This window comes from Solea solea, chromosome 9 (genome assembly GCF_958295425.1).
Source record: "Solea solea chromosome 9, fSolSol10.1, whole genome shotgun sequence".
In the NCBI taxonomy this organism is placed as follows: domain Eukaryota; kingdom Metazoa; phylum Chordata; class Actinopteri; order Pleuronectiformes; family Soleidae; genus Solea; species Solea solea.
In genome coordinates, this window is record NC_081142.1 from 4,187,370 (window position 1) to 4,215,087 (window position 27,718).

General features: G+C 43.4%; 1 long non-coding RNA gene across 1 annotated transcript; it reads left to right on the plus strand.

Annotated features, from left to right (window-relative positions):
• The first annotated feature begins 456 nt into the window (after positions 1-456).
• Positions 457-27,320, plus strand: LOC131465867 (uncharacterized). Its single transcript, XR_009241344.1, has 3 exons — positions 457-1,791; positions 11,319-11,500; positions 26,173-27,320. It is a non-coding gene; the product is annotated as an uncharacterized LOC131465867 (long non-coding RNA).
• The last annotated feature ends 398 nt before the right edge of the window (positions 27,321-27,718 follow it).

Genomic DNA, 27,718 nt, shown 5'->3' on the forward strand with positions numbered 1-27,718 from the left:
TCACATATTGGCAAAAAATTGTATTTTTTTTTTCGAAACAGACCATTTTTGACCTTTATAGTCCAGTCCTAAATATTCTATATTATGAGCATCTTGTTCAATTATTGTTCGTCTGAAATGTTCACACACACACACACACACACACACACACACACTGGACATGTTTGTTCAAAATGTCTTTTATTGGCGGGTCTTATTTTATTCGTCTTAATAGATTACTAACTAAATAAATAAATGAATGCGTGCAGCAGCAGCAGCAGCTTAGTGCCAAAATGGCACAAATTATTGTGGTTGAGTTCCACGCACGAGCCTCTGCGCCATGCAAACCGCGGCTCTGCACGCGCGCTCTTATTGGACATCAAACGTAGAGTAACCTATCGCGGCGCGTGACGTCAGCACGCAAAAACAAGCACGTTTAACACATGTGATCGTTTTTTCCCCCTATTTTTTTTTTAGCAGCGCACCCCGTTGACGCTCCTGTGGACGCATGCAGCCTCGCGCCATTCTATTTTTACAGACCTATAATTCAGCAGCTCTGACATTTGGCACAGGCGCGTATTACCGCCGCGCGCTGTCTTTGACGCGCGTTGAAGGAAGGAAGGAAGGAAGGAGGGAGGGAAGGAAGGAGACGTCGCAACACGAAACAACAACGTGACCCGCAGGAGCCGTGGGGAAGGAAGCATCTGCTTCTGCTGAGGCTGCGGCAACATCAGCATCACGCAGAGAGAGACACGCGCGCGTCACTGCCGCTGCATGCGCGCTGCTTGTTCCCTGACTCCAGCTCTCGTTTCGTTTTTACGCATCTGCCTCTTATAATCAACCCACCAACGCTTGGAAACTACTATATTTACAGTCTCCTCCATGTGAGCTGGTCACACAGGTGCCTGGAGACCACTGCCGAGGTCTGTCTCCATCCTCCTGCCGGTGTCTGTGAACCTCACCAGGAGGAGAGTGTATATAGGTGCCTTCTATATGGCACACTACTAAAGTATGTGGCGTCGAGCTAAAGCTTCCTGCTGCATTTTTAGCCTCCACCCTGAGACTCCAAGTTTTTTTTTTTTTACCCCCCCCCCCCCCTTTTTTTTTTTTTTTAGATTTGCTGCATGTGTCTCCTCTGTGCCTTCCTCCACCCCTTACTGCGCCCTCCCACCGTGCAGCCACCACCACCACTATTCCTTCCATCACCATCTCTATACTGAAGGCTGCCAATATTGACGCTTCATGCAACCAAGGAGAGAGACGCGTCATTCAAACAGAACAATAGACACCGGCTCTTAATGGTCAGATGTTTGGGCTTCTGGACACGTCGTCCACTGTGCCCTCCGAGTGTGTGTGCGTCTGTGTGTGTGTGTAGAGGGAGAGAGAGAGAGAGAGCAGGGGAGCAGCGACGCAGCAGCTCCGCGCACACTGTCATCATCTCCTTCTTCTTCTGCTGCTGCTGCTGCTGCTGCTGCTGAGGAGGAGGAGAAGCCCCGGGATGAAGGAGCGGATGCCGGCAGCATGTGTCGCCTCTTCGGCCTTGACTTTTTGTCCCTCTGCGGCCAAAGAAGCAAACAAAAGTAAAAGCCTGTGACACACTTCAGCGGTGCTGGATCAGATTTACTCTCAGTCAGACTGTGAAGTGAAGACTCTGCGTGCCGCGCTCTCTCTCTCTCTCTCTATCTCTGTGTGTCTCCGTGGACTTTCGGCTCTGTGTGGTTGCGCGTGAGAGATTTAGAAAAAAAAAAGTTGCGTAAAATTACTTCGTGGACTTAAACCGGAGATGTGGAATTTACTCCAAGTTTGTGGCCTGTAAGTACATGATTTTTGTATGATTTATATTTGAATATGTGATAGTTTTAGCCGCATAATAATAATACTATCATTAATACTAATAATCAGTCAGTGTAGATTGTCAGTAATTGTAGTTGTGCAAATGAGATTTATTTACAACTGATTTATGGATAGTAATAAAATAAATTAATGAACATTTCAAACAGCAGAGTGGCATCAGGCTGCTGCGTCCTGTATTGGAGCGGTGCTGAGGCGGCCTGAGTCTCGGGTCTGAGTCTTTTCTGGCCCCAGCGCCAGCGTTTGTAAAGCAAACAGTTGTGTGATTGTGAGCAGAGCATGGGAAAATGTGCCCTTGGCCGGGAGGTGGAGGGACTTGACGCCAGAGTCTCTTGTTAAAGAAGACTTGTGTGCTCCCAGACAGCATTGTGATGCTAATGAGCACCAGCACGTTGTTGAACTTGATGTTGACTTTTTTCTTTCTTTCTTTTAGGCTTTTTTTTCTCCACTCCACCTCCTTTCTCGCTCTTTTTTTTTCTCTCTCTGTCAGTTGTTTGTGGGAAAATCTTCTTTGGAGCTTCAGTGTGAAATGAATGAATCAGGCTTTTGCAGCTCACTACAATAGAGAACCACCACATTCTTGGAAACACACAAAGTCACTCTTATTTTTTTGTGTTTTTTCTAAATTCAGAGAAAATATCTTTATATATGTACATATCTATTACAGTCTAATATTGTTAATATAATTATAAAGCAGTAATATGTTCTTTCTTTCTTTCTTTCTTTCTTTCTTCCACACAGTGCAACAGGTGCACAGGCCTAGTGTAGCTTGTACTGCTGGCACCGGTGTGCATCCACATCTAATGCACATGTAAACTCGAAAAACACACAACATTTCTGTGGTTACATTAATTTATAAAAGGCACAGAACTGCCATAAATATTTCACCATAAACATAATACAAAATAATATCACAGTGAAGCAACAATCCGAAGAAAAGCGGATATAAAAATTGACATTATTATTTAATCATTATAATTATTTTTAATGCCGTATCCTTCAAAAAATCAAAAAATAAATGAACACACACACACACACACACACACTTTTGATACTTATTTTCGTAGGTTTAGATCAGATCATTCAGAATATGAAAGTCGTGTATTTTTGCTAACTGATATCGTCTCTCCTTTTTTAATTTCAAACTGCATTTTTTTTATATTTTATTCGGCCTCAGTTGATTTAGATTTGCCAAAAAAAAACAACCTATAACTATAAACTGTAACAAAACAATTTCCTCACACGGCGTAAAAAGAGCGCAGTGAATTAATTTCCTTGGTTTCAGCACCAAGGACAGAGACTGAACTTTCTAACTGTAGATGTGCTGAGCTCCACGCAGCCTCCGCCATTTGATCTGTTGTGAAGAACTGTTTTAGTACCTAAAACTTGTGTCGTTTCCTCTCTTTCTTTCTTTACTGTGACACAAATAAATATAAAATAAGATGTTAATGATGAATAGTTTGAATTAAAGGGAAACAAACAAACACAGAATAGAAAATAATATAACAGAACAGAATATATTGTAATAGAATAGAATTGAAAATAATTAATTAAATTAGGTGTTCAGTGTGTGTGAGTGAGAGGAGGCGTGACGCAGTTGGGGGCGTGTCAGTTGATACAAGCGAAGAAACGTTTGAGTGAGTCAATCAGCGTTAATGTACAGTACAATCGTTTTTCATATCACACACACACACACACACACACGACCTTAATATATATCCTATTTTTTAGATCTCTTGAATTTTATATTTCTATTTTTTTAAATATTTAACAAAAACATATATACACGTATACATATATAGTATATATATAGTGTATATATATATATACATATGTGTGTATGTGTGTGTGTGTGTGTGTGTGTGTATCTCAACTATTTGATTTACAGTGGTTTGGAAATTTACTGATATGGTTTGAAAAATGAAAACACTTCATGGATTATTAACGGAGAACGTTTTTATTTTTCCACGTGAATTCAGTGCTGTAGTTGCACTTGGTTTGAAGGTAGGAAAAAAAAACTTAACACAAATGGTCTGAAACATTAATAAGTATCATAAATGTCCTTACGTTAAAACGTTTAAAAAAAAGCACACACACACACACAGTGGAGATATAAGGCCCGTTATTTCCCATGTATCCTGAATTTGTCATATTTAATTCATTGGATAACATTTTACAGTCTGAGGGAAGTGGACATATGATTAATACACATGCAGCCAAAGACCAGAAGAGAAAACACACCACTGGCTTCAGCAAGAAGTCAACTAAAATTACTCTATTTTATTTATGTAATTATTTTAATTTTAGTCATCAGACATGCCGATGATTATCACCCCCCCCCCCCCCCTCACACGTTTGTAATTAAAACACAATGCATCCTAAAGATCTGTTTCCATTTCATACATTTACTATACAATAATGGAGTAAACACACAATTACGAAATAATAAGAGTAAACTATTATATATAACATAAAAAAACACACCAGATTTATATTTTGCAGTATAAATTGAATGTAATGCTGTGATCACTGATCTGCAGGCTTTTTTATTTGTCAACAAACTTTCTGTCTTTGTTGGGTGTGGCTGATTGTTTACTGTCAACAACATTGTGATGTGTGACCTGTAGTCAGTCACGTGCTGTTGGTGCTGCACAATATTCTGTTATAATGTTATTGTTGGATGTTTTTTTTAGTGGATTCTAGGAGGATCACGTGAGGGATGAACTGATCCCTCACCTTGTTGAATGACCCGGAGACTCAGTGGAGTGAGTGAGTGCATTTTTTGGATTAAACCATGTAGATTTGTTGTGATAATGCATCAGTCGAATGCTTTTAATGGCCTGTATTGTGAAGTCACTGCAGTGATTTCCGCCTCCAGTCTTTATCAGGTCTCTAAATTGTGTTTTTTCTGCGTGTCCGTTATATGTCGACCCCACCGATGCTCCCACACACGTGCTCACACCTCATCCCGCGTGTCCCCCCGGCAGTGTGACCCCTCCGCGCAGCCTTTCATCTGACTCCTCAGCTTTTTTTTCCCCTCCTTACATTTTCATCTCTTCCTCCGACTTTGCTGCAGTCGTTTTTTTTGAGAGAGACCACACAGTGGACATTGTGCTCGCTTTATTTCTTCGTGGATTCACTCACATGCGTCGATAATGCTGCGCGTAATAATGGGCTTTGTGCTCCAATGTGCCGGATTTAGCTTGTGGTTGAATGCAAAGAGTATGACGACTGGAGAGAGCCGAGGACAGAGGCTCTCATTCTGACTCAGACTAGAAGATTCACTTATCCTGCTGGATATTTGAAAAAAAAAAAAATTTCATTTAGTTTACTATGGAAGTACAGTTACACTTAATATGGAGTATATACTGTGTTTTTGAGTCACATTTAAAGGTTTACGCATTTAATCTGCCCTTCAGTTACCTATAATGTAATCTAAGATGTCAAATTGCAGTATTTCATCCACGCGTTTATCTTAGTCTTTTATTGCATTTTTACGATTAATTTCTATTCATTATTATTTGTATTTGTATGTCAAGGTTTTTAATCCCTTAATTGATCCACTAAATTAATCAGTACAGCATGAAAAGTGGGGGTCACGGATATATGACTAGCATTTGGGATCGTGAGCCAGATTCTGAGCGCATTATATATTAAATTGTTGATTTTAAAACATTATTGGTCTTTACATAATGCTGTATATGCAGCAGTCTTTGGTGAACTCAAAGGACTGCATGTGCTGTGATTTATTACCTCCAGAGTCCTATTTTGTCCTGGACTTCAACTTGTCACAGCCTGTCACCAACTAATCCAAAGTATATACATGCAGTGAGGCTGGAGCTGCTCCACTATACTAGATCATGTCGTTGACATTTAGCCCTTCTGTACTGTGCTGCTGTGCGCAGGCCTCAGGTAGTTTGTCATGCTTTCAAACATCTCGTGGATTAACTCAGCCAACAACACGGAAATAGTGGTGTGTGCTTTGAAATGGGTCGATGTACGCTGGCATTTAAAACAACAGTGAGCTGCTTGTTGGTGAGCTGCTGTGAGGAAACACTGGGTGGAGCCTGCCATTACATCTCACCTCGTGATCCATAATACATATTGTTTATATTATATAGGTCATTATATCATCCAGGGAATGTTGGCTACATTAATGTCATTAGAGGTTTACGTTATTGTCCTGTCGTCGTGGGTGACATGCACGTGGATGTGTGAACGTCCTCCTGCAGCTGGATGACTTCACCCTGCAGATGTTTGGACCATATTAATGTCCATTTAATTGAAAGAAATGACATCACAGGTTTAGTTTCAGCTGTTTTGTTGCAGACTTTTAGACAGCAGTGTTAGATCTCAGTCAAACAATCAGAGCTGCTAAAAGTTGCTATTGAGTGACAGCAACTTTTCGATATAAGGCGATATAGAGGAAGTTCGATACCCAGTTGATACCACACAACTAGTGAAGTTTGTTACTGTCAGGTCAGGACTTATATGGTAAGTTTACCATATATACCTCCTCCTATTATAACGTATAACATACATATATATCAGGCACGACATTAAAAGTGAATTCAAAGAATACCAAGGACCTTTCCTGGACACTGACCAAGAATGAATGCTCTTTAAATTAATTTGATGGCTTGGATCAGTTTCTTGTCCATTCGTTTTTATTGAAAACAAGACATTTTGTAGCCCATTGCTGCTGTTTATGTGATGACATCATGCTGATGTCAAGCTATATCTGCTCATTTTCGTCTTTACATCATTGTCCATACAGTTGTAGGTTATTCCAAAGCGGAATAATGGCACGGGTGTAACTGTAACCTACTGCGTAACGGGCAAAAAACAACAACTGGATATTTACCTAGAATATGACGTGGTGCGTGCATGCGCGCGTTTATATTTTAGAGAGAGAGAGAGAGAGGGGGGAAGAGAGAGAGAGAGAGAGAGAGAGGGAGGGAGAGAGAGAGAGAGAGAGAGAGAGAGGTGAGCATGCAGGCAGGCAGGCGGAATGCAATGGCTCCATGTGACCACAACACACGCAGCTCCAGCGGCGGCGGCCCCTTTAAGAGACGTGGGTTAGTTTTTCTCTTTGGTTATCTAGCTGTATGAGTTTATGCAATATCATAAAGCTAGAGAACCGAATGTATAAACTAATTCTGCAATCATCACGGCGGAATGAGTGAGCCGCTGCCGGGACCGACGGCGCGGCTGCTGCTGCATGCTGGTGGATGAATGGAGCGCTATGGAGGGATGGAGGGAGGGATGCAGCCTGCACACGGAGGACTGGAAGCCCGCCCGCGGCAGAGTCCGTGCACCGCACCGCCAAACGCAGCGCCCGCTTCCCTGGACGTGTGTGCAAGAAGAGCGGAGGAGAGGAGCGAGTGGAAAACACGCGGATTCATGGGTGATACATTTGTTTCCACGGGTGATGCGAGGAGTGACAGCCAGTCAGAGACAGGCTCCATCCATAGAGTGATGATGATGGTGATGATGATGATGATGAAGAGCTGTTGCTCATCATGGAACAGTAACAGTGTGTTTTTGGTGACAGGACTGAAGCTGAGCATGTTTTACACGCTTTTGTAGTGACCGTGTAGTTGATGTTGGAGGCTGATAATGAGGAGCTGAGATGAACACGGTGTGTAGCTGTGGGGAGGCACCTGATTGGACGATTCCAGGGAGTCACGTGTTCCAACAGTACCCCCATTGCTGTTGGTCTATGTGTACTGTATGTAGTAGCTTTAAGACTTATATCCATGTGCAAGCGGATGCTCCTTAGCAGACTTGTGCTGCTTTAAAACAAAGTTTTAGATACTGTCACATTTTTACGCGGCACAATTAGTTTCCACTTTGGAGATGCTTTAATGTCGCTTGACCACACTGTACTGCTGATTTGATACTGCACAAGAACGATGAGACGGTCCAAGTTAATCAGACATTGGGACTGAGACAATATTGCGGTCACTTGGTGATTGTCAAAAGTGTCTTATATCCCTGTATTTCTTTTTTTGTTTTTAGTTTAGTAAGGTCACCATGAGCTAATGTGGCGCTATACACTTCCTGGGGTCTATACAGAACGTAAAGACAAAAAAAAGCTTTCCCTTATATCTAAAATAAATGAGACAGAATGTTACAGTAAGTCCCAACATGTTCCTCTAGCTGCAGACACACATATCTAGTTTTACATCACCTCTCTGTGCCATTAGGTGTTGTTCCACCTGTTTTTATTAAAGCTGGCTGTATTATGTATTTGCATGCATCTTCAGGCCTGGCAGAAAGAGATGGCGACACAGAGAAAGAGAACGACAGATTACCACAGATTATGCCGTGTACTGAATGGCTGTATGCAGTAAAGGTGGTTGCTGCAACTTAACTCATGCTGCCATTGTCAGTGAGCACACACACACATATATCACCGATGAGTATATGCCTGTTGGTGGTGTGTGGATATGCTAAGCAGATTTTTGGAAGGCGGTAATAAGGACGGGTCAGCTGGGTCGTCCAGAGATATTTTTCTTGTTCCGGGGCCCTGTTTTATCATGCTGTTTGGGCTGCTCATCATCATCTGCTCTTTCCTGCTCCATCCTGAGTCAGAGAGGAGTGATAGGGTGAACCACTCTGCTGTGGAGCCTGGTGAATTTTAAACAAGCCGGTTGTGAGTTAGCTGCTAATGCTATTGTGCTGTGTGCCGTGCACAGAGGAGTGTGTAATGAACGGCACAGATGTGCAGCAGCAGCTGCTGCTGCTGCTCGTAGGCCTCATGCTTACTGCGTCACAGACCAGTATAGGAGGATGGAGAAGGAGCTCGTGTGGACAGAGCAAGGGAATATGTCTGCTCTCACATCAGGCTGCTATATCGCTGTATATGTGTGTGTGTGTGTACAGAAGAAACATTGGACTATAAACCTCAGTTGTATGCAGTTGTAATTATGACGGTATTAATCTTTCGGGCTATTAGTATGAACTGTGCAGTTAGTAGTTTAACAGAGCGTCATGCAAATGAATGCCTTCATTAGCAAAACCCTGCAGGACCAAGATGTTTCAATTTTAATGTGACATAAAAGAGAAAAGCGTGTAACGTCCCAATGAGACAATATATTTAAATATGCAAGCTTAAAGCGCATTATTATTATCACTGGAATATCCTATCGTGCATTTTATTTAGCACATCATAAACGCCAGCCATTAAAAATTTTACAACTACATTTTAATATTATCGCAAATAAACATCCCCAGTGTGAAGCCACAGCATTTGTATTACTGCAAATCCTCGTAAGATTCAACACCATGTGGACTAATACCAATTCCACAACCATCACCATACACCCATCTCTTCCCACTCTGCTGCAGCAGAAGTGAATGCATTGCTGTGGGGGTAATAAATGGAGGATATGGCAAGAGAGCCCTTTGAGATTGAAATGCCGTCTGGCGAGTGACTGAGAGGCAGGCTAGACGTCGGTGTTCCCACATTAATATGTGTCTGTCTGGGCCCTCTCCACCATGAGGAGGAGGCCCTCAACACCAGATGGAGCCCAGTCTAGCCTGGTCTAGGTCTAGCCTACCAGCACCTGCCATGTAAGGCTGCTTGACACTCTCCATTGTCTTCCACACTGATTTTTTTTTTTATCTTTACATATATTCTTCATGTTAGAACAATTAAAGATATAATAAGCAATATTTCTGCATTAAAACACTAATGTTTTATATTTTGTTAAGTCTAAGGTAACAGAAATGCACAAGTGAAGCAGACGAAACAATGATTCCACGCTGCATCCCAACATCATTGCACCATCTTTTTACGGCATTTAACGAGCAATGAAATAAAATAGACGAGGGTTGAGGATACGTAGTGGAACATAATAGAGGAATGAGCTGAGACAACAGAAGAGCAGGTGTTTGTGCATGTGTTTCAAACCTGTCATGTCTGTGGCCTTTTGTGCCAAAACACAGATATGTCACTATGATGCCACCTCCCTCTCTCTCTCTCTCTCTCTCTCTCTCTGTGTGTGTGTGTGTCTCTTGCTTTCTTCTTTCACTCGCTTCCTCTGCACTGTATGGCTGATATTCTCCTTAGCTCTGCTCTGAATGTGGAATATAGGTGACTGTTACTTGTTGACAAAGATGTTTAAATACGGCACCTGTACCCTATACACACTGTCCTCTATACTGTAAGTAACAGGGCCGGTGTTTTAGCGTTACAACTATAGGCTGCAATTTCCCAAGCCACCATCCAATCGACGTTATCTTGTTTGTGTCACACTCGGCCTCAGGATTAGATAGCACTTGTGTGTGTGTGTGCACATGCAATTGGGCATTTGTACATGTGTTAACGTGTGTGTGCTTCAGCACGTTGTTACGGCCATCCTTAGTGCCTCATTTTTTTCCCCCTACAGACCATAAACATGACAGGATACTGTTGATTACAGAATAGCTGTTTTTTTTTTTTTTTTTACTGTGGAGCATCATAGTGTTTTTTATTTTTAAAATTTTTAATTTTTAAAAACAACCTCAGGACTGTGCTCAAGATCACAGCGTGTGATTTGTTTTTATCTGCGTCTGTAAATTCCATCTATGTTAAGAAAATGACGATTTTTGCACCCAAAGGAGTGGAAATGCTGGGATTTCTCTTTGTCAGCATTATTTTAAATAGTTGTTATAAGTGAAAACTGTTTTCAAAGTTCACATTACTCATATTATTAGTGATAACGTCATTATCGCATGTTTTCCAAGTGCGACGTATTTCATAACCCACAGTCATTGTCTCCATATACCTCTGAAATCCATTTTCAATTATTATCAGTTTTCTTTTCTAATTCACCTTGAATTGCGATGGCCTACTGCATATAGACTTTTCTTTCTTCTTTTCTGAACTTAACAATTCTGGGTTTGGTAGCCTAGCAACAGCCTCTGACCCATGCAGGGGAAAGGGGGGTGGGGGGAAGAAAGGCCGACATGCAGGCTGTAAAACCCTAAAAAAAGGATGCCAGTTTTCAGTGGATGTATTCTCCGTATATTTTGTGTACACGTTGTGTAGTCTGTTTGTAGATGTGTGTGTGTGTGTGTGTGTGTGTGTGTGATGAAGACTGGCATTTTTATGTATTTACAGTTGGAAACTTTCTATACCGATCTAAGAATATTCTGCTGCTGTTTCTCATTATAGAGCATTTATTATTATTATTTTTGCATTGTTCAGTGGAGTGAAGCCAAAGAGATGTTTCCTTTTGAAGCTATATTAAGTGTTAACTATTGTACTATTATAATACAAATCTTAATTTTTTTAATATAACAGTAAACACTGTTTTTGTATCAACAGAGAAAAAAATACATAGAGGTTTCTTATGATACTAGATTTCAAATGTGGACAAACAGTTTTTGATGTGAAATGAATTTGTGCTCAAGGACAGCGTGTGTTTTAAAAGTAAATCCGGTCGTCACCTGTTATGGGAATGAACCGTCTCTTAACTGACTGCTTTCTGTTTTTGCAGGAGTTGTGTGCAGTGCAGGCAAGAAGAGCAGTCGCACACAAAACACATGCACACATCCCAAGTGAAGGCGACCTTTGTGTGAAACCTGCAGGGCAACAGGTCAGCAGAGGCACACACCACCACCTCCTCAACCAAACCCACCCACTGTGCTGTGAACAGACTTCATTGCTTCAAAGCTACAGGTGAGATTTTAACAATAATTCCTCCTCTGTCAGTCAAACTGCTGTGATTACGATCGATAAACGCGGTTGAAAAATTCGCATGAATACACAGACCTGTTATTGTTGAGGACTGAGTCGCAGAAGAGTTTTCTTTATCCCTCTTTTCCTCACCTCCTGCTTTATGATAGATATCACCTCATAGATTTTTCCGGTTTTGGCAGCTAAAATGCACGTCGGCCACTTTTCTGTAATCTATATTTTATTTCGCTTGTGGGATAAATGTGTGCGGGGGTTTGGTCCAGATGTGTGTTGGCAAGGTGCATTCATTTGCAGTATACTGTACATCCAGCTTGCGTTTCCACCACAGGGTGTGTGGGTCAGATGGTGATGGCTGCGTCACACCAGCACGTCACAGTGTAGCTCGCCAATAAATCCCATGATGAAGAACAAGTCCCAGTAAATAAAGGGCTTTCGGCTTGTGAAGAAGACACGCTTTGTTTGTGACAGGGTTGTGTTGAGGTAACGATTCTTGAATCGACCAATCAGCGGACTACAGTGTCTGTAGCTCCGCCCTTTATGACCTAGACCACTGGAAAGGTACGGATTGGTTCATTTCAAACTTTCACGTTCTTTACTCGTCCGCTGCCGTCCTGTTAAGTCAAATTTTATTTATATAGCACCAATCGCCTGAAAGAGCATTACAGTCTGTACAGCAGGTGAAACCCTCTATCCTTAGACCTTCACATCGAGTGAGGAAAAACACAAAAACCCTTCTACGGGGAAGGAAATATTGAAGAAACCTCAGTAAGAGCCACAGAGGAGGGTTCCTTCTCCCAGGACGGATGGACTTTCTGTGTCCTTGTCTCTCTGGTTGTTTGTTTCAGCTGCTTTCTCTTTTTTTCTCTGTACCTCTGATATTTTTCTGCAGTTCTCTGACACAACACATGCACTCAAACACTGACTATGCATTGGTTGATGGAAACAGATATTTGGCTGTTTCCTCAATGAGAAACCTGCTAGTTTATCACTGTACTGTGCACTGCATATAAACAGAGCAGCACAGACACACCGTTAACCTGCTGGCAAAACCTTTGCTTTGTTTTTTTTGTTTTTTTTAAATACTGGAGCATAATGTCAAAGATGATCGAGGGCGGAAACCAGAAGTGGCGTGACGCTCTCATTCGTCCTCCCTGTGCTGAGTGACATGACTAAAGATTGCATTTCGCTATCCTGTTGAAGGCCATCGGGGCCGAGAATGCCGCTCAGCTTGTGCATGTTCAACCTCCTGCCGAGAACAAAGTAGACGGAGTGATGGAGGCGGCGTTGGGAAGTGGAGGAGAGGAAGATGAGGCCCCATCCGCAGAGATTGAGGTCCATTATGTAGGAGAAACACAAGAAGTGATTTTTTTTTTTTTTTGGTAATTTCCCTCCAGGGTTCGATGAGTGTTCTGTGACATTGGCCTAGTTCTATGCGAGCATGCCTCCTCCCCCCCCAGAGAGGAGTTTGCGTTTGAGAATCAGACAAGGGAAGATCATAGGGGATTTCACAGCCTGTGGCTATCCTCCTCCATAGCGTTCAACCACCGCTTAAACCTCTTTCACTCTGCTTCAACTCGATGGGGGCTGCCGGTCCATTTAGTCAATATCATATCCACAAACTAGATTAATCAATGCAAACAAGCATTGGTTAGACTTGGGCTTTGGAAGTTGAGGCATAGCTACAGGCTAAATTTGACTCGGAGAGACATCAATCCAGAAATGACACTCTTCACATCCTATAGCAACATTTCACGTTTCACAGCACCAATATAGAGAATATGCACTTGTTACAGTCGCTCCTATAGGGCGGCGGAGGATGTGTGAATTCACACGCCGCAGTGTTGCTTGAACCGCCGAGCGGCTCTCATGTATATGGAAACACTTGTGGAGAGGGACACACTAATCCGCTCATACGGCACTCCACATCCTGTCTGCCATCTCTCACTCTTTCTCTTTATCAAAAACACACATACCTCAGTGTAGCATATCTGCTCCCTCCACACCCCCTCTCCTCCCTCCCCCCCTTCACCCTTTTCTATCCCCATACGGGCTCATCTTGCCATCACCTCTCCAGCTCCGCCACCCCAGAGAAACCAATTCAGGCTGCTGCTCCACACCGTCATGGCATGTTGGCCAAGGGAGATGGAGTCCTTTCAGGTTCTCGGCTACAACCTCGCTACTCTCTCCCTCAACCTCCCTCCCTCCCTCCCTCCCTCCCGCTGCCCCCTCGCTGCTTCTCAACATTTCCTCAACACGCTTGGTGTATCAGCGGGGTAGCCAGACAGCACGATGGAAGTGCTCCTGAGAATCTCTCAGAGTTATTCTGCACATTACGTGACCTTTTTAAAGTTCCCACTAAATTGCATGTGGGAGTGTGTTTTATGATTCCACCCCTTGAGCCAGCCTTTGCTTTGGTTATTCTGTCTGATTAGCGGAAGTATCTGGAACAAATGAAGCCTGCGCGGTGTGTTTAAACAGGCCGATTGTGAGGTTTATCAGTAATGGGTTATCTTTAATAGCAACACCAAACACCCACTGCCGCCCCCCCCCCCCCCACCCCGTGGCTTCTGAAAGTTAGCAATCAGCCTCCTGTTTGCTGTCACAAATTCAACAGTCTTTTCCAAATTCGTATGCATAAACGACACAGCTTGGCTGTTCTTAAAAGTTGATTTAAAGTAAACCTGCTGCATTATGCAGCTTGGTTGGAAATAAATCTCTTCAAATGAATACACTGGATGGAGGGAGGTTGTGAAAGGGGTTGAATATATGTGTGTGTGCGGAGGGAGGGGGGTAGGCAGAGAGTGTAGAGTGGCGGCGTATGTTAACATAAATTAAAGGCTATCTGCAGAGGGGATGGCAGAGGAGAGAGTGAAAGTGAGAAAAACTAGAAATGAGTATAAAGCGTTTTAAAAAGCAGACTAAAGTCATGAGATTTGCATTTGTCATTGCAAAGTGTGCGCATAAGCAAATATGCTTTGTTGGCTAATTAATTTGCATTGACATGAGTTGCTTCTTTTCATTAGTCAGTAAGCTGTGTTGTTTTTCTTCGCCTCCTCAAAGCACAAGAGGCCTCAGGCATCTCAATGCAAATGGGCTGAATGGCGAGGTGGCTCTATTAAAGGTTGGTGGTGGCAGGGATGGCGGGGTGCAGCCGGGTGATGAGAGGGAGGGAGGGAGGGAGGGAAGGGGGTTCTGCTGAAAGCCAGCAGGCTGCGGAGTGAATGGGAGAGGAGGAAGGAGGGAGGGAGGGGGGGGGCATTAGCTGCGGAGGCAGGTTGGGGCTGGTGGTGGGGGTGATGGTGGGGGCCTCCATTGGTTCAATGCAACGGCCAGAGCAGCTGTGAAAAGAGGTCTCCCCTTTTTCCCACGCCCAGTGCGACGCAGAGACCCTGCTCCAGTGTGCTCGGGTCAAGTCACATCTCTAATATATACACTGGGCCTGTGGACTTGCACAATGCATACGCACAGCTCATTTATTTTATGTATGCACACAGACAGACACACACTTGTGTACACACAACGAGTAGACAGCCTCCCAGACGGAGACAGAGACGGAGACAGAGGTGGGGGCCGCGGCACACAGAGAGACAGAGAGACAGAGAGAGAGAGAGACAATTATGACACTGATTTCTGTCCCATTGGCACCATTGTTTTCATCTTGGGTCCTGCAAATTAACAAGCTGCTATTGACATGCCCAAACACACACACACACACACACACACACACCACTACACTACACCTGCCTTGTGCCCACTTTGTAAAACAATAAAAACAAAATGGAGCGCTTGGTTGATAATTAATAATCACTGTTAGACTAAAAGCATTATTCAAAACCGCCAATATCAATAATTATCACGATAAATGTCGGTGATAGTGCAAACATTATACTGAACCTGTGTTATACTGATACTGATGACAACGTGTAATGTTGAATTATTCCCCAGCCCTAGAGTCAGCTGTTTTCATGAGCACCCACATATTGTAAGTCTGAATGTAATGTAACATGCACACTGATATTAAAGACAAGATTCTCATTTAATCTCACAATAATAAAGATGTGTAGGTTTTTTTTTCACACTATATGCAAAACAATTTATATTTTTCTTTTACAAAAATGATGGGCAAAAATAATCTGAGATACAAACAGTTTGCAGAAAAACTAAATACATTTAGAGGAAGAATTTAAGTGATTTCTGAATATTTCTCGCCTTATTGTCATGCTACTTTTTATAAATATCTCCAGTTACTTTTTTAAAATGCCTGAAAATATTACATATAACTTCACTGTATGTACATAATACAACTATGTCTCTCTCGCTCTCTCTCTCTCACACACACACTGACTCCCTCATCTCAGCCTCTTTCTTCTCCTCACACATTTACATCTCTGCCACCATTTACAAACTCTAATCATATTCTGAGTGGGTGGAGGTGTGTGTGTGTGTGTGTGTGTGTGTGTGTGTGTGTGTGTGTGTGTGTGTGTGTGTGTGTGTGTGTGTGTGTGTGTGTGTGTGTGTGTGTGTGTGTGTGTGTGTGTGTGTGTGTGTGTGTGTGTGTGTGTGTGTGTGTGTGTGGAGGGGGTGTAAAACGCTTTGTCCTGACAGAGTCCGTCCCACGCACGAATGTACACACACACCTCCCTCCCCAGTGCCAGATGCCCTGCTGCATTGTGTGGGTATACTGGGGGCAGACAGACATGCAGCCCCCTCTCTCTCTCAGTCTCTCTGTACCATGATGTCAACCTACTTGTCTGTCTGTCTGTCAAGGCCTTGACAGGAACTTGAGCGGGGGAAGGATGGGGGTGTGGGGGTGTGTGGGGGGGGGGGGTGCTTGATGCGGTATAGGTTGAGGGAGGGGTTCAGGGAAAGATCTTGGGGTTTGGTTTGTGAGAGTTTGAGAGGTCAGCAAGTGATGGTGAGCATGTGCAGAGTAGGAAAAGATGGTCTCGGTGGATTTAATATTTAGTATAGGCCGCGCAGACAGATTGGAGAGATAGATCATCAGTGTAAATAACAGTAAATGGTGATTTAATTTATTTTGTGCAGTATTAAACGCCTACATTTTATCACATAGAGGGAGGGGGGGGGGGGGAGAAAAACTATATCGGCGATCAGCTGACACCATTTCTAAATATCAGGCCATGAAGAGCCCATATTGGTCGACCTGTAGCACACACTGTGTGTCTGTATGTGTGTTCTTTGTGGTGGTGGTGGTGGTGGGGAGAGCGGGCTCTTAGCAACTCTGAAGAGATGTGGAATTTAGATGAGTCCGTTGGTCTCTGTCGCCCAATAATTCAGTCCAACCTCCTCAGTTAGCCCCACAAAGGCCCTGAGTAATGAGAATGGAAAAAAAGAGCGAGGGGGAAACAAAAACACCTGTTTCCAATGTTCTCGCTTTCCTCCCCTTTGCTCATTATTGTGCACAGATGTACAGTGAAGTCGTGACATTTGGAGACAATGTAGCCCAGCGTGGTGCAGGATATTATACTTTACTGTACATAAGAGTGGAATTTACTTTGAGTCAGAATCAGGTTTCTGTGAAGCGGCGTGATAGATCGGGCTGAAGCTGAGTCTCTGCAGCTAAATTATTCATGTTTCAATTGTTTCTTTTTTAATGCTCTTTTAGTTCAAACACCCTGCCCAGGGTTTACTTTCTGTCAGTTAAAAGAATCAATCTTATTCTGTATTATAGTTGGATTTACGCTATGGTGTCCTACACGAACGACTAAATGAATACAAAGAGAACATTTAGTTTTCGTCATCAGAATAGAAATACCGAATTTCTCCCTTAAAAATAACAGTTTCATACATGATGAAAAATAATAATAAACTGCTGAAAACAAGATTACTTTTGATGTCACTGAAGTCCATTGCAGTTAAATATTTGACCAAACCAGTGGTGACGTCACATATCACGCTCATACATCTTCATCACATGTCTTTAACGTGTTTAAAGACAGTGAAGTTAAGCAGAAAGGATGACATGATAATGTCGACACAGTTGCATCACACACGGCGCCTGCGATCGCACAACACTAATACGGATTATGGTTAATGATGAAACGTTAGTTGTAAGCTATATATGGAGCTTATATTGGCATCGAACCCTTGTGAAGTTTTTCTGGGCCCATTAAAACTCATAATATGATTTTTTTTTTCAAAGTAGTTTATTACATTTGATTGCTAAAAAAAATACCATGGAAAAGCTGAAATGTGTTGTTTACAACCTCTAAAAACAGACAACAGAAAGCTTTTACTACAGGACACAGACACATGCCTTTATCATCCATCCTCACTCTGTTTGGACTCCTGCCTTTGTATTTCTTCCACCTCTTTGCTCCCTCCATCTCCATGTTTTCTCCCTCTGTGTGTGTGTGTGTGTGTTTGTGTGTGTTTCTCTCTGACTGTGTGAAGGGGTAATAGTATTGGGAGACAATGGGAAAGACTCACTTAATTAGCTGGATGAGAAGATGCATTGTGGCAATTACTGAGCACAAAGGGAGGGGAGAGTGTGGCTCTGTAATGTGCCGCCGTGTGGATTTGCCAGCCTGATGTAGCCTGGAGTAGAGGCAGGCCTTTAAAGGGGAGAATGGAAGCAGTAACAATGGAAAACAGGCTGTACTCCACATGCAGAGCCATTTCCAGTCCTTTTACAAACAGGGACAGTAGCTGCTACACTCTCTTAAAGCTTGGAATTGCAGGAGCTACAGTAGATCATCTCTCTGGGTGGATTATGACGTGTTAGAATTGCAGGTCTGGTGGTTTTGTGCAAAGTAACTTTACTTTTTACTAGGAACTGCATTCATTGTAACTACTGAATTATAGGTTACCTATATGTAAGTATATATGTAAGTACATCTCTTTCCAGACAAATTTCGTGGTCTCTGTTCGTTGACATTTGTAAAGACACAGCAGTAGCAAGATTCAGTTGCTTTTTGGTCTTTACGTAATTCATCATTTATCTCTTTATCTCCAAGGGCATCAGACACGGTTTCGACGTGCATCCGTTGTGATGTGCCCCGTTTTTCTCACGAAAATGAAAATATCTCAACTTGTTTAGAATGCAGCGAGCGTCCTCACCGAGTCGTTTGATACTTGAGCCAAAGAAGTGGGTCAAACTGGTCTTTGTCGACTCTGAAGCTTTGAACCTCCCATCATACAGACGAAGCTCCAGAACCAGTGGTGAAGGAGATGATGCACCAGACAGGGCTAGTTTTATGTTTCTTCTTCTTACCCCATGTGAAGGAAATGTGTGGGATATTTGTTTAGATTCAGTGAATTCATTCATTCATTCATTCATTCATTCATTCAGTGAGACTGCAGCAACTTCAGTCATCTCCGCAGCTCCCTGGTTTTTGTGGCTTCGTACTGAGAGGCTGCAGAATGACCCCACACAGCCTTACAGACGCCCTTTTCCAGCTTTAACTAACAGATTACTTTCTTAGTTAAATGATTATTTGTGTACTGTGTACTGTGTACTGTGTGTGTATTCTTATTCTTTTTACGAAATTACAAAATTCCCTTCTTCACGCTAATCATTGCTTACCAAGACACCTGACCTGTCGAGACTTGATTTTAGTGTGATGCCAATGCTCGTCCTCCTTGACACAAAGAACACCAGTTTACCTGACCACCCAAAGGTATAAGTTGTACTGTATAATTGATCAGTAAAGCATTAGTAACCCGTGTTCAGTCTTGTTGGGTAACACGCAGTGACTAATCCTCTAATTTCCCCTTGCCTGGTTCCTGAATCCATCCTCCTCATTTCTATTCCATTTGTACCGCTGCTCTGTACCAAAGTGGACGTGCTATGTTCTATTTCTGATTGGCTGTGAGTGGGCCGCTGCTTGTTGCCACTACCATGAATGTGTGCGAGTGTGTGTGTGTGAGAGAGAGAGAGTGGGGGGGAGAGAGTTGGGTCTGGATAGTAGCATCCTCCTCCAGTGAAGCAGCCTGAGGGGATTTCTTTCATGAAGTCAGATAACATCCAGGCGACCCCCTCTTCCCTTTTTTATAAGAGTTCTTTAACCTTGACAAATGAAGTAGAGGCAGGGAAGGAATGAAGGGAGGGAGGATTGGTGGTTGGGAGTAAAAAAAAGTTGTGGGCTGTGTTGGGGGGTTGGGGGGTATGATGTAGGGAGGAGAGAGATAGATAGAGAGAGAACTCCCCGGCCGGCTTGCTCTCAGGATCAATAACGTTCGGAGAGCTGCTGAGCGCTCCAGTCTGGCAGCTCTACCATAGGGGATGGAAGGAATGGGGGGGTGGGGGGATGGGGGAGCAAGAAAAAGAGTGTGTGACAAAGCCTCTCTATATCTCTTTTTTGTCAACCCTTTTTTTGGGGAGAGAGGGCATCACAGTGGACGGCGATGTAAAGATTGAGGGATAAACAGATAGAGGGGGACGTACAGTCGAGAGGAGGGGGCGCTTATACCTTCACACCTATTCATCTGCACCGTGCCACCCACCCACCTGCCTGTCCCTGCTGGCAAGAAAACACACACACACACACACTGAGGTCTCCTTTTACGGAGTCACAAGGTTACAGAGTGTCGATACAAACGTGCACAGCCCTCCGACAAATGGGATTTGGCATGTTCAATCAAGAGTGCTGCCAAATCCCTGTTGTTAAGTGTTGCAGAGCCATATCTGTCTGCCCGAGCTATGCTACCCGCTAACTGTCCCCTAAATATCCTCTCTTAAAGTCCTCCCTAATAGAATTATCCCCAGCATTTGTCATTGAATTTGAATAGGTGTGTGTGCTGTGGCATAAATGACGGGAGCTAGAACCGAATTTTCATGTTGTTATGAAAGGAAAAAAAAAAATAAAAAATCAGAGTGACTCCTCCACTAGTGCCTCGAGGTCATGGACACCTGAGCCTCCCTTCTTCTTTCCTCTCTCCCTCTCACTTGATTTCCTTGCTTGCAGTTAAAGTCGCAGGTCTCCCTCCTCTGGCCATCTCTCCTGGCCTTTTTCTTGTTCTCTGTCAGACCTGATCCTTTCATCTTTTCTCTCCTAATCCTGTGCTGGAGAGGCCGTCTCTTCACCCCTCCTCTGCTTCCCATTGCTCTCTTTAGAACCCCATGCCTCTTCTTATTTTAGCGTATCCCTCTGCTCCTTGCACAGCTCTTTTTCCTCCTCTTTCTTTTTTATTCTTTTACCTCCCCTAAGCTTCTCTCTATGTCTTTTACGTCACCCCTTTCCTCTACCTCTCTTACTTCCCTCTGTCCCTAATTAAGTTTGTGATCAGTTGACCGCCCCTATCATTGGTAGGGAGCAGGTTGGTCCTCCCAACTCAGGAGGGGGTTATATTGTCTGTGTGGTTGACCAGTGTAATCCGCCAACCGGGAACAAAGGGCAGTACCCTCACTACCTCAGCCACCCCCTGAACACCATTAGCTCCATGACCAGATCCGTGCCCCTGCGCTGCCCCTGCCTGCCTGACAACCCAGCATCACACCGCTGGCCCTTTCCTTACAGGAGGTCCTCAGGAGGTCAGTTTGAGTCCAGACTGAATGCAGATGACCGGGAATAGGGCTGCACGTGTGTTAGAAAGTCTAAAAACACACAGTTAAGTGTGAGAGAGAGACTTTTATCTATAAATAATTACTACTGCCACATGAGTTCACACAATGCTGATTAAGCCTACACGCTCCCTTCTCTGGGTTTCTCAGTTTAGCTATGTTTAGATCTTGTGTCGCCAAGCAAGTCATTGAAACCAATTTAAATTGGGGGCTTTTTTCACTGGAATGCATTTTATCAAGTGAGCTAGTTAATTTCTTCTTCATTCTACTCCGGTTTTGCCAGCTATGCCCGATTTTTGGTGCAATGCTCTGAAGCACATTCATTCAGCCAATAGCATGTTTGCATTCATGTTTGTAGCAATCCTGCCTTTTTAAGACTCGAGACAAAACTGTGCTAAATAGTAACCACTGTAACATCATCACTGAGGGCTTTGTTGTTGTTGTGTTCTTCTTTCAACTTCCACAAACTTGTTTTGTTTACACTATGTCGGTGAGGTCACAATTCATGCACAGCTAGGGCTTTAGTGTGAATGCAGCTATAGTATTGCCTGACCAGGAGCCGGATTTCAAATGTGGGACATATAATGTTACAATGTTTCTGCTGATGGAGACCAAACAGCAGCAACAATAACAAAAAACACCAAAATGCATGCATTTCAACTTTTCTCCCCTGTAAACATCACAGAATGTAGTTGTTATAACTGGTTCCTGTCCTGACCTCTGGATTACTCCAGGTGCTTTTTGTTGGACAATATTCCATTTGGGTTTTTGTCACTCTGTCTTCTTTAACCTTTATGCTTTTTTTGTTTTTCTGTTCCTTGTTTCCTTTTTTTATTTTTGTAATATTTCTTGTATGTACCTTCCTGTCCTGATTGCCTGCCCTGCTCTTATGTGGTTCACCTGCGTCTAGTGTATTTAGTCTCTGTGCTTCCGAGTGTCTATGTGGGTTCATTTGTGTCACTTTACTTTATTTGTGCTGCTGTTTTGTTGTTTGCTTGTGCTCCTGTTTGTGTTCCCTTTATCTCTTTGAGTTTTCCCTCCTTGATTGCACTGTTTGCCTTTTATAGCTCTTATTAATTTCATTGTATTTATTTAAGACCCTAGTTTTCATGTACTATATGTTAATACAGCTTCATATTTCTGACACACACAGAGGCACACGTGTTGTAATAATATCATGAAGTCTGAAGCTAAACCTCGCATGCCTTTCTGTCCTCTCTTTCACTCATCCACACTCACACAGGGACATTGTACGCAGGTTGCTATGGGAACGGTTAGTCCGAGTTTACCAGAGGGGGAAACAAACAAAGTACTGTTCATGAAATGAGTGATATGGGAGCAGTGATACTACTCGTATCATATGCATGAAACCGGCATCACCGTGGCCTTACTGCTGCTGGAGTTCTGCAATCCTTTGCAACGTCGTCACGAACAAACACTTAAATGAGAGGTTTGTGATGCAACATCATAGAACATTATAGGGTCATTAAAATGAGTAAGATACATTTGTACAGACTGTGATTCTGAACTGGCAAAACATTTGTCTCCCGGTAAGTTAATATAAAGAGGAGCGACACATTTTCACATTTTAATATGTAAAGAATTTCTAAAATCTCCCCATAAATCACTAAACATGGTTAACTGAATTATGCAAACTCAATTTTCCATCGATCGACCAGTGGGTTTATTGACGAATACAACGTTCTGTGATAAGCTACAAACACGCAGTCGCTTTTTGTCTGCAATCTCTCATTAAGAGCCTGTAGTTACAGCTTTAAATGTAATGATAAGCCGTTTCTCTAAAGGTAGTGTCTATAAGTGCATGCACACACGACATGAATTATAGCAGCAGAAGAAAACACTACATCAATAATTTTCGGGCTGAGCCGATACAAAACTTACAGGTATCAGGTTGGTATTGGTCAAAATCACTGGATCCAATATCGGAAATATGAAAACATAAAATCAGATCCAAAAATCCTGTATAAAATCCCATGTAAAAATGTTAATAGCTGAGTGATGTTGTGAGCTGTGTATTTCTTCTTCTTTATGGGAGCAGAATCTTTGTCTTTTTTGAATTATGTCTTTGAAGTTGCTTGTAATGGCTCGATGGTAAATGTGATGTTAACAGCTGGTTGTATAATGACTGCATCAGATTGATTTCAGTGTAGATACTCGAGGTTTGCATTGGAAACGAGAAAGTGATATCGAGCTATCCCTAAAAAAATATACAGTATATAGTAACAATCCAGTGAATGTAAAGGCATATTAATGCATGTTTACTTTTGCTATTTTACTAACTCAACAAAAGTATGTTATTTATTTACACATGCATATTAAATTGATTGGGTGTTGGTCAATCAATATGGTTAGATTCAGATACGTTATCTGTTTAGCGCTCGGCAAAAATGGTTTGGTTTGTTTCCCACATAAAACACGGCTGTGTTGCAACAACAAATCACAACCACATTTTTGGTCATGAACTGATCTCAAACTCTGGTCGACTGTTTGGCAGACAATTCACCATCAACCACTCCAACTCACGGTCAGAGTCAAAACATAACGTTATAATATTTATTTCTGTACAGGATTTACAAATGTAACGTTCCCCTTTTTGCAGAAAAGTTTTTTTTAATTTATTTATTTTTTTCTGGGAGGTGGATCTTCCTCTCTGCTCCTTCTCAGGAAAGTAGGTGTTGTGGTTGTTTAGTGTCACATCATCTGAGTCACACACAACACCACCAGCAGCAACAACAGCAGCAACAACAGCAACAGCCTCGACTGATATCATTTTCTTACATTACCCTTTCTCCACTATTTCCCACATGCACAGAACAAAATACATCTACACTCGACATCACCAAACAAACCTGCTGCCTTTTTGCCACCAATGTCACTCTGTCTGCACCACCTGAGCTCTTCAAGGCCTCTTTAGCTCTGTGCTCTGCTGCTTGGATATTAATATAATCTATCTCATATCCTGTTCCCAGTGGCCAAAAAAACAAAAGTTTAATCCAATGTTTAAATGGGGTTTTGACTAATGGGAATGTGTATAATTGAAATCCACTTTTAAATGACAATGCATGTAGGTTTTATCAACTCTTACTGGGACATTTTTCGCACCAACACAAATTCCGTTGTAATTTTTATTTTTTTTAGTGAACCTTACTTTTTATTTGTGACCTACAACTGTTTGAGTGAGTATACCCACACATTTTAATGCTTTAGTCTCATATTTTCAGTTTCATTTTCTTTTCCCTGAAACAAACAAGTCCAATGTCATGGGGCAAAAATACCCCCAACACCACGACCTCTTGCACCTCCCCTCGCCTTCTCCGCCCCCTGCTCCCGCTGCCTGCTCTCCTTCAGCAGTGACAGATAGACAAACGTACTGTTCTCTGTTTCTTTGCCTTTCACCCCTCAAACCTCCCTCCATCCATCCTGCTGGACGGGGTACAATGCAGGCGCTCTATCCTGCGGCAGGGAGAATACAGCCCTGAACTAACAATATCACCAAGGCTGCCTGAATGCCACCGAGTCCCATTGTGCTCTGTCAGAGGGGAGTTAACACCCATGTCTGAGCCCAATGAATAGTATTATTGTGTCTGAGACATGCACCGCACCCCCCGGTCCCCATCCATGTCCCCCTAACTCAACTTGCCCCCCCCCCCCCTTGCCCAAACTTGCTTTACTTGTCCCAACAGTGTAACCCCACCTCCCCCCACCCCCCATGACCGCTCCCACCCCCTTTTGCTCTTTATTTAACAGACAGCTCTAACTTCCACAGCTTTGCCAGCTCACCATCTCTAAACCGCTGCACTTTACTTCTCTATTCCCTTGGCATTTGGCCTGTGGGTTTTAGTCTGTTTTTCTTCTCAGGCCTGCACAAGGGTGCTGAGAGGTGGACAGAGGGGCTGTCAGAGCTCTATGGCGCCTGTGACAAGGACATTTTGGAGATCGTGTGGTTGGCGCAGGGCTTTGCAATGTGGGCTGGTGGGGGTTGAATTTGGCCATGGCTCTTTCTCTGGTGAGGAACACAATGGGACCATGAATCCTCAAAGAAATGCCATGCTGCCCCCCCCCCCCCCCCAACTGCTATTATCATAAGAAGAGAGCTGCAGAGCCCATTTGAATAATTCTAGAATGATACAAAAGCTGAGATGTTTTCTTTGACAAAGTTTCAATAGAGCACCACTGGTCTGGCCAAAACATTTCCATACCTTCACACTCCGTACGCTTACATGACGTTCGAAAAAATTGAATTATTGTGCTAGTCTGACTAAAACCAGACTTTTCAGATACATGTAAACATGCTTGTCCGAGTGAAATTCGCCAATATTGGACTAACGCGGCAAGATAATGCGACTCAGAGTTGAATTACTACTGCATGTATACACTCATTTGGGCCCAAACTGGCCACAGTTTGCACCCGAGGTGAAAAAAAAGTCATGGTAAAGTGCAGGCCAGTGAATTGTATGGACTGACTACGAGCTTAGTGCTCAAAAAACTGAAATATTTTAAAGTTCTTGAATGTAAGGAGGTTTCTGAATACCCATTGACCAACTAGCTTCCAGCTAGACCTGATATCGCCTAACACTGTCTAGTGGAAAAGGGGTAAATCTCCACTCAGTGTAGTGGTGGCAGACACACTTCATTGTCATTCTGTCGATCGACATAACTGTGCATGGACACGACGATGGTGCAGAGGAAAGTGAGAGAAGGGTATAGTTGAAATGCTGCTTTCTTATTTACGACCTTTACGGGCTTGTGCTGCTCGGGGAGAGCAAAAGAAAATGTGAACCTGTAACTATTTTTAATACATTCTGTTAATGAAGTGGTGGTTTTTTATAATGGGCTCGCTCTCGCTATATTTTGCTATGTGCAGCACATTAGAATCTAATAGCTGAGAGTATCTTTGGCAGACAGTATCTCTCTGCCTGACACACTTAACTCCCTGCAGTTTGCACTCTTTAAGGTTAGTAGGTTCATATTACTGAGGGAGAATGCCAGAATCCTCACCCGTGACTCCTCGCCGATCAAAGGCAAAGATTGACATTCAGAGTGGGTAAAATTCAGAAAGTTAAGATTAACTTGTTTTTCTCCATCTCTGTGTCTGCTTGTTTGTGTACAGCAGGAAGAAGAGGAGGACGAGGAGGAGGAGGAGGAGGCAGTGGAGGAGGTAAAAGAGAAGCAGAGTGGGTGGAAGGATGGAAGGAGAGAAGGATAGAAACAGTTCGAGGAGGTGGTTCGAAGCGGGTGAACCCAGAGCAGGTGAACACAGCTGTGGATCGCCATGGGCTCTCTCGCTGCCTTCCTCCTGTGGCCCCAGCACTGCATTCAGGGGTCCCGGGGAGATGGCAAGGGCCAGCCAAGGCTGCCGCAGAGTGGGCATGCTAGGCCATCCAAGCCAGGAGAGAAGCAGGTGGAGCGGGTGAACCAAGCTCTCATCCCCGCCGGCTAGGAGCCTCCACGGCAGAGTGGAGCAGCGCGGAGCAGCAGAAATCAATACAGAGGAGAGAGGCGAGCAGAGGTTGCCCAGCACCGCCTGCAGGCCTCAGAGCCCAGGGACCAACCACCACCACTGCTCCCAGCTCCATCTCTCCATCTCTCTTTCTATCTTCCTCCAACAATCTCAGCACCAGCCAGGGCCGGGGCCCTAACCTTACAACCACCCCACACGCAGTGTGTGTGTGTGTGTGTGTGTGTGTGTTTGTGCGTGTTTGTGTGTCAGTGTGTGCCCATGTGTGTGTGGAACACAGAGAGAAAAGGGAAGAGACAGAGAAAGAGAGTCTCTGTGTGTGGTTCAGCCGGAGGGTTTCTGCTGTGTCCAAAAACCACTTGATAAAACTTTGTCAAGGAGACATGGAGACAGCGAGGGAGGGAGGGAGAGAAATGGAAGAAGAATAAGCACATCGACAGCACGTCAAAGGTCTCTTTTCTCCCAGCTCCCTCCCTCTTATTACTCATTCCACCTTAACCATTAGAATAAGGATCCACCAGAGACAGCAACACAGGACATTTCTGCGATGTCCCACTTTCAAGCACGTAGTACTCAACATTCATAACATCTCGTGAGCCGGGATGAAAGGACAGTTTGAACTTTTTCCTCTTTCCTCTGTATCAGACACAGCCTGTCTATTCACCTTAGATTTTCTTGCCTTCGCTACAGCAGCTCCCATCAGAGGATATGGCAGTGCAGTATTGATCTTTAAGGTGGAAGAGAGGGAGGCGGGCCCAGGCTTTCATACCCCTCTCTTGCTCTGTGTGTGTGTGTGTGTGTGTGTGTGTGTGTGTGTGTGTGGAAACAGCACCTGAAGTCCACTTACTGCTGTGCAGCAGGGATCCCACGGCAGCTCAAGTGAATGGCTGCTAATTGAATAAGAGATAAAAAAGGACAGTCGTTGCACCTGTTCAGTGCTCTCCCCGTCCTCCCCTTCACTTTTTCATCAGACTTTTTTTTTTTCCTTCTTCCTCACATCTACAACGTTTTTTTTCCTCCAGACAAAGAACCCCCCTCTTCTGATGTTGTAACAAAAACTGCTGGTGACTTACGTAAATTGGCCAAATCCACAGCAATGAAAACACCGGGCTTAACATCAGCTTAGACTTGAAAGCTTTCAAAAGAAAAAAAAAAGTTTTTTTTATTGCAGTGGTAGGAAAATCCAGCTGAAACTTAA